This window comes from Petromyzon marinus, chromosome 69 (genome assembly GCF_048934315.1).
Source record: "Petromyzon marinus isolate PM22_M1 ecotype Great Lakes invasive population chromosome 69, UKy_Petmar_22M1.pri1.0, whole genome shotgun sequence".
Lineage (NCBI taxonomy): Eukaryota > Metazoa > Chordata > Hyperoartia > Petromyzontiformes > Petromyzontidae > Petromyzon > Petromyzon marinus.
This window is the reverse complement of record NC_133735.1, coordinates 4,012,749-4,018,748: the sequence shown is the minus strand read 5'-3', so window position 1 is coordinate 4,018,748 and position 6,000 is coordinate 4,012,749. Positions and strand designations below refer to the sequence as shown.

General features: G+C 56.5%; 1 protein-coding gene across 1 annotated transcript in view; it reads left to right on the top strand.

Annotated features, from left to right (window-relative positions):
- Positions 1-359: 359 nt before the first annotated feature.
- LOC116957059 (uncharacterized) overlaps positions 360-6,000 on the top strand; it is a 45,321-nt gene continuing 39,680 nt past the window's right edge. Inside the window, exon 1 of the mRNA XM_032978978.2 lies at positions 360-4,264. The gene's annotated coding sequence lies outside the window, so the exon portion shown is untranslated. The remainder of the gene's footprint in view (positions 4,265-6,000) is intronic.

The following is a 6,000-nucleotide window of genomic DNA, read 5'->3' as shown; positions in this document are numbered from 1 at the left end:
GCGGGGAGAGAGAGGAGAGCGGCGATGCCCAAGGTGGTGGCATTGGGGGTTGGGGGGGCGCAGGACGGAGGGGGGGAAGCACCGGGGGGGTCGACGGGCCGCAAGGTGAGGGGGCAGCCACCAGCTCACACCACTGACACCTCCCTGTGTGTGTCTGTGTGTGTCTGTGTGTGTGTCTGTGTGTGTGTCTGTGTGTATGTGTGTGTGTCTGTGTGTGTCTGTCTCGCGGTGCCGGACGGGCAACTCTGTCATGGACAGTGCTCTGGACGGGTGCGAGGGGCTGGTAACCCCTCCACCTTCAAAAATTTACCACGAAACCACGAATTAAAAATGTTTTACTAATAAGCTTGTGCCAGAGGCCCCGGGGGACAGGCGTCTATGACGTCCTCTGGCCAAACCCCAATTGGCGGAGCCAGGAGATTGATTCTCTACCCTCGGGGCTCCTCCAGAAACAACGAAAAGCCACTTCGTGTGGCCACGTGGAATGTTCGAACACTCACTGCGGAGGAGAGGCTGCCACTCCTCTGTCGGGAGCTGGACCGGTACCGCCTGGATCTATGTGGCATTCAGGAGGTCCGGTGGACCGGTTCTGGCTCCTGCCATCATGAGGGTGGACAGTCCTCTACTCGGGGCAGCAGACTGCCAAACAACAGGGTGTGGCTCTTCTTTTGAACAAAAGAATGAAGGGGGCGTGGGAGCGTGGCGGTGAGGTGTGGGAAGCTGTAAGCCCCAGGCTACTTTGGGCTCGCCTTCCCATCAACTGGAGGCGAGGAGTGGTGGTCGTGGTTATCTATGCCCCCACCGAAGACGAACATCCGTGGAGGGATGCAGGCAAGGCCGATGAGTCAGATGCCTTCTATGAACTCCTGTCACAGGTGCTAGCTAAAGTGGCCCCTTGGGATAGAGTCATCTTGTTGGGTGACTTCAATGCCCGAGTTGGTCATGATGCTGGCACCTGGTCGGGAGTGATTGGAGGGCATGGGCCAGATCAGCTCAATAACAACGGTAGGAGGCTGCTAGATTGTTATGCAGCCCATGGGCTTGTAATTACCAACACGCTGTTCGGGTAACAGCGCATCCACACAACAACATGGATGCATGCCGGGTCCAAGCAAGAGCATCTTCTGGAATACATAGTGACGGACCAACGGATGCGAGCCCATGTCCTTGACACCAGGACCTACTGTGGAGCTGATCAGCCCTCTGACCATCGACTAGTCGTCTGTAAGATGCGCCTGCCATTCTTCCACTCCGGTGGTGGGTGTACACCCAGGACCCCATTCCAACCTAAAGTGGCCTGGTCTTAGTTAGCTGATGAAAGTTGCAAGCGAGAATTTAATCACCGCTTGCAGCTGGGGTTGGCATCGTCCCCCACTCCTGATATCGAGGCTAAATGGGCGAGGTTCAGGACTGTGACTCATGCAGCTGCAATGGCTTCTTTGGGTACGCGGTCCAGACCTCCCCAGAGACCCTGGCTGACAGAGGAGGTGTTCAGGATGGTTGAGAAAAAGCGACAGGCCCACTGTCATCGTCTACAGAATCCTACGTCAGAGAATGAGGAGGCTTACCGCAGCCTTCGCTCGGAGGTACAGAGAGCCGTGAGGCGCTGCAAGGATGGGTGGTGGTCGCGGGTTGCTGAGGAGATGGAGTCTGCCTCAGTGGCCCGTGATCACAAATCTCTATTTAACTCTATCAAAAAAGTAACCTGCAGCGCCACACGTATTACCATCAGGGGAAAAACAGTGATCCAATCTCCGATCCCCAGAAACAGGTTTGCAGATTTGCTGAGCATTTCTGTGAAGTCCTGGGGGAGGCGAAATCCCTCAGCCAGGAAAATATCATGGGACAAAGTGGGGATGACCCTGCCGGGGCTGCAGTGCCTCAAATATTGGAAGAAGTCACCCCCTGTGAGTGGCTGGCTGAGGTGCCATCTGTTGATAAAGTACTGAAGGCGATCCAGAGTCTGAGACCAAGACAGGCACCGGGCAGGGATGATCTCCCAAGCGAAATGCTGAGGGAAGGTGGCGTTTGTGCACAGACTGCTCCATATGACATCATAGCAACAGTCTGGACCACTGGACGGGTTCTGCAGGATTGGAAGGATGCCCTGGTGGTCCCCCTCTTTAAGAAGGGGGACCGCACAGACTGTAACAACTACAGGGGCATCTCACTCCTCAGTGTGCCGGGAAAGGTCCTGCCAAGGATTATTCAACATCGCCTTGCCAGGCACGCTGAGGAGAGGCTTGCGGAGCCCTAATGCGGTTTCAGGAAAGGGCGGTCCTGCACAGATGCCATATTTTCTGTCCGTCTGCTACAGCAGAGGTGTAGGGAATTCCAGCAAGACCTACATCTCTGCTTTATTGACCTGGTCAAGGCCTATGATACCATCAGTAGGCCTGGGCTCTGGGTTGTTCTTCGTGCTTTTGGAATCCTTGACCCTCTGCTCACGATCATAAAGGACCTTCATGATAGTGAGCGGGCCCGGGTAAAACTATGTGACCGGGAGTCAGAGCCATTCCCTGTACACCTTGGGGTGCGACAGGGATGTCCTCTGGCTCCCACATTATTTAACATTTATTTTGACCACGTAGTTCGTGAAGCCTTCAATAGCTGTACCGGGGGAATCTCCATTTGGTACAGATATAATGGGAGGCTGATCGATGCCCGGGTGCGGTCAAGGGATGGCTCCCTATTGCTCAACCACGTTATGTATTCCGATGATTTGGTAATAGCTGCTCATTCAGAGGAGGAGTTGGAGACGCTGCTGCTGAGACTGGAGCATGCCACTAAGAGATTAGGGCTTACCATTAGCCCCACCAAAACTAAGCACCTGCCTGGGTATTTTGTACCATCGGACACTCCACCCCCACAACTCCCAAACGGTGATGGGACAGTTGTGGAGAGAGTGGAGAGTTTCCCATACCTGGGCAGTGTGCTTATGACCGGCTCCAGTTTAACAGCAGAGATCTCACTCCGAATCAGTCGAGCGGCAATATCTTTTCATCGGTTGCGTAACGCTGTGTGGAAGCTACCTGGTCTGTCACTCCGCACTAAGCTTCAGGTCTTCTCGGCCACGGTCATTCCCTCCCTTCTCTACGCTTGCGAAACGTGGACCCCCCCTAATGGAACATCTTCGCCGGTTAGAAACATTTAGGCTAGCCTTCCTACGATCCATCCTGGGTTTAACCAGGCTGGATTGTGTGAGAAGCTCAGAAATCCTTGAAAGATCTGGGCAAGGTCCCATCGGTGAGCTCCTGCAGGCAAGGCTGCGTTGGCTGGGTCATGTAGCCCGCATGCCCAGCCACCCCATGCCGAAACAACTTTTGTTCGGCCGGATCGAGGGGGCTAAACGGGCGTGGCACGGGCTAGAGAAGAGATGGAGTGATGTGGTACAGGAGGACGTGGAGCTGAATGGACTTGCTGATGACTGGTACCAGCGGTGTCAAGATCGGCCTCTGTGGAGGAGGCTCGTGAAGGACGCTTCTGGGCAGTTGGAGGTAGTCGCCCTCCAACAAAAACGGAGGGCGGAGGAGCGATGCTCACAACAACGAGCGGAGCGCCGGGTGGCTAAAGCACAGCAGGTTGGCACAGTAGGGGGCACAGGTGGTGCATCAGCCAGTCATCTCAGTCAGTCGGCCCGTGGCACCTGGGTCTGCCCCGTGACCTGCCAGCGGGCGTTCGACACTTCACGTGGCCTCAAGGTGCACATAGCCCGGCACAAGCGTCGTGGTGATGTCACCGCCACTTAGTGGCGAATGGCGGTTGTTGTTGTGTCTCTGTGTGTGTGTCTCTGTCTGTGTTTGTGTGTGTCTCTGTCTGTGTGTGTGTGTGTCTCTGTGTGTCTCTCTGTGTCTCGCTGTGTCTCTGTGTGTGTGTGTGTCTCTGTCTGTGTCTATGTGTGTGTCTCTGTCTGTGTGTGTGTGTCTCTGTATGTGTCTCTCTGTGTGTGTCTCTCTGTGTCTCGCTGTGTCTCTGTGTGTGTGTGTCTCTCTGTGTCTCTGTGTGTGTCTCTGTGTGTGTCTCTCTGTGTCTCTGTGTGTGTCTCTGTGTGTGTGTCTCTCTGTGTCTCTGTGTGTGTTTGTTCTGTGTGTGTCTCTGTGTGTGTCTCTGTGTGTGTCTCACTGAGACTCCGCTCTGTCTCACCAGGACCGGGACACGTCTCTGCGCTGCTCGGACAAAAGCGGCGCCGCCGCCAAGGAGGGGAAAAAGTCCAAACGCCGGCTCTCGTTCACCGCTAGCCCGGCCAGTGAGCCGCCTGACGCCGGTAATCACCACACCGCTAGTCACCACACCGCTAGTCACCACACCGCTAGTCACCACACCGCTAGTCACCACACCACTAGTCACCACGCCACTAGTCACCACGCCACTAGTCACCACGCCACTAGTCACCACACCACTAGTCACCACGCCACTAGTCACCACACCACTAGTCACCACGCCACTAGTCACCACACCACTAGTCACCACACCACTAGTCACCACACCACTAGTCACCACACCACTAGTCACCACACCGCTAGTCACCACACCACTAGTCACCACACCGGCACTCACCACACCGGTAGTCACCACGGCGGTTGTCACCACGCCAGCTCTCACCACACCGCTAGTCACCACGCCGGTAGTCACCACACCACTAGTCACCACACCGCTAGTCACCACACCACTAGTCACCACGCCACTAGTCACCACACCACTAGTCACCACACCACTAGTCACCACACCGGTAGTCACCACACCACTAGTCACCACACCACTAGTCACCACACCGGTAGTCACCACACCGGTAGTCACACGGCGGTTGTCACCACGCCGGTTGTCACCACGCCGGTAGTCACCACGCCGGTAGTCACCCCCCTCTCTCTCTACTCTATGTCTATGTGCCCCATGTTTTATTTGTAATATTTCTAAAAAATAAAAATTCTCCCTGCCCCTCTCCCTGCCTCTCTCTCTTCCCCTCTCTCTCCCTGTCTCTCTCCCTGTGTCTCTCTCCCTGTGTCTCTCTCCCTGCGTCTCTCTCTCTGTGTCTCTCTCCCTGTCTCTCTCCCTGTCTCTCTCCCTGCGTCTCTCTCCCTGTGTCTCTCTGTCTCTCTCCCTGTGTCTCTCCCTGCCCCTCTCCCTGCCCCTCTCCCTGCGTCTCTCCCTGTCTCTCTCCCTGTCTCTCTCCCTGTGTCTCTCTCCCTGTGTCTCTCTCCCTGTGTCTCCCTCTGCCTCTCTCCCTGTGTCTCTCTCCCTGTGTCTCTCCCTGTGTCTCTCTCCCTGTGTCTCTCTCCCTGTGTCTCTCTCCCTGTGTCTCTCTCCCTGTCTCTCTCCCTGTCTCTCTCCCTGTCTCTCTCCCTGCCCCTCTCTCTCCCTGCCTCTCTCCCTGTCTCTCTCCCTGCCTCTCTCCCTGCCTCTCTCCCTGCCTCTCTCCCTGTGTCTCCCTCTGCCTCTCTCCCTGCCTCTCTCCCTGCCTCTCTCTCTCCCTGTCTCTCTCCCTGTGTCTTCCTCTCTCCCTGTCTCTCTCCCTGTGTCTCTCTCCCTGTGTCTCCCTCTGCCTCTCTCCCTGTGTCTCTCTCCCTGTGTCTCTCCCTGTGTCTCTCTCCCTGTGTCTCTCTCCCTGTGTCTCTCTCCCTGTCTCTCTCCGTGTCTCTCTCCCTGTCTCTCTCCCTGCCCCTCTCTCTCCCTGCCTCTCTCTCCCTGTCTCTCTCCCTGCCTCTCTCCCTGCCTCTCTCCCTGCCTCTCTCCCTGTGTCTGCCTCTGCCTCTCTCCCTGCCTCTCTCCCTGCCTCTCTCTCTCCCTGTCTCTCTCCCTGTGTCTCCCTCTTCCTCTCTCCCTGCCTCTCTCCCTGCGTCTCTCTCTCCCTGCCTCTCTCCCTGTGTCTCCCTCTGCCTCTCTCCCTGCCTCTCTCCCTGTCTCTCTCCCTGTGTCTCCCTCTGCCTCTCTCCCTGCCTCTCTCCCTGCCTCTCTCTCTCCCTGTCTCTCTCCCTGTGTCTCCCTCTTCCTCTCTCCCTGCCT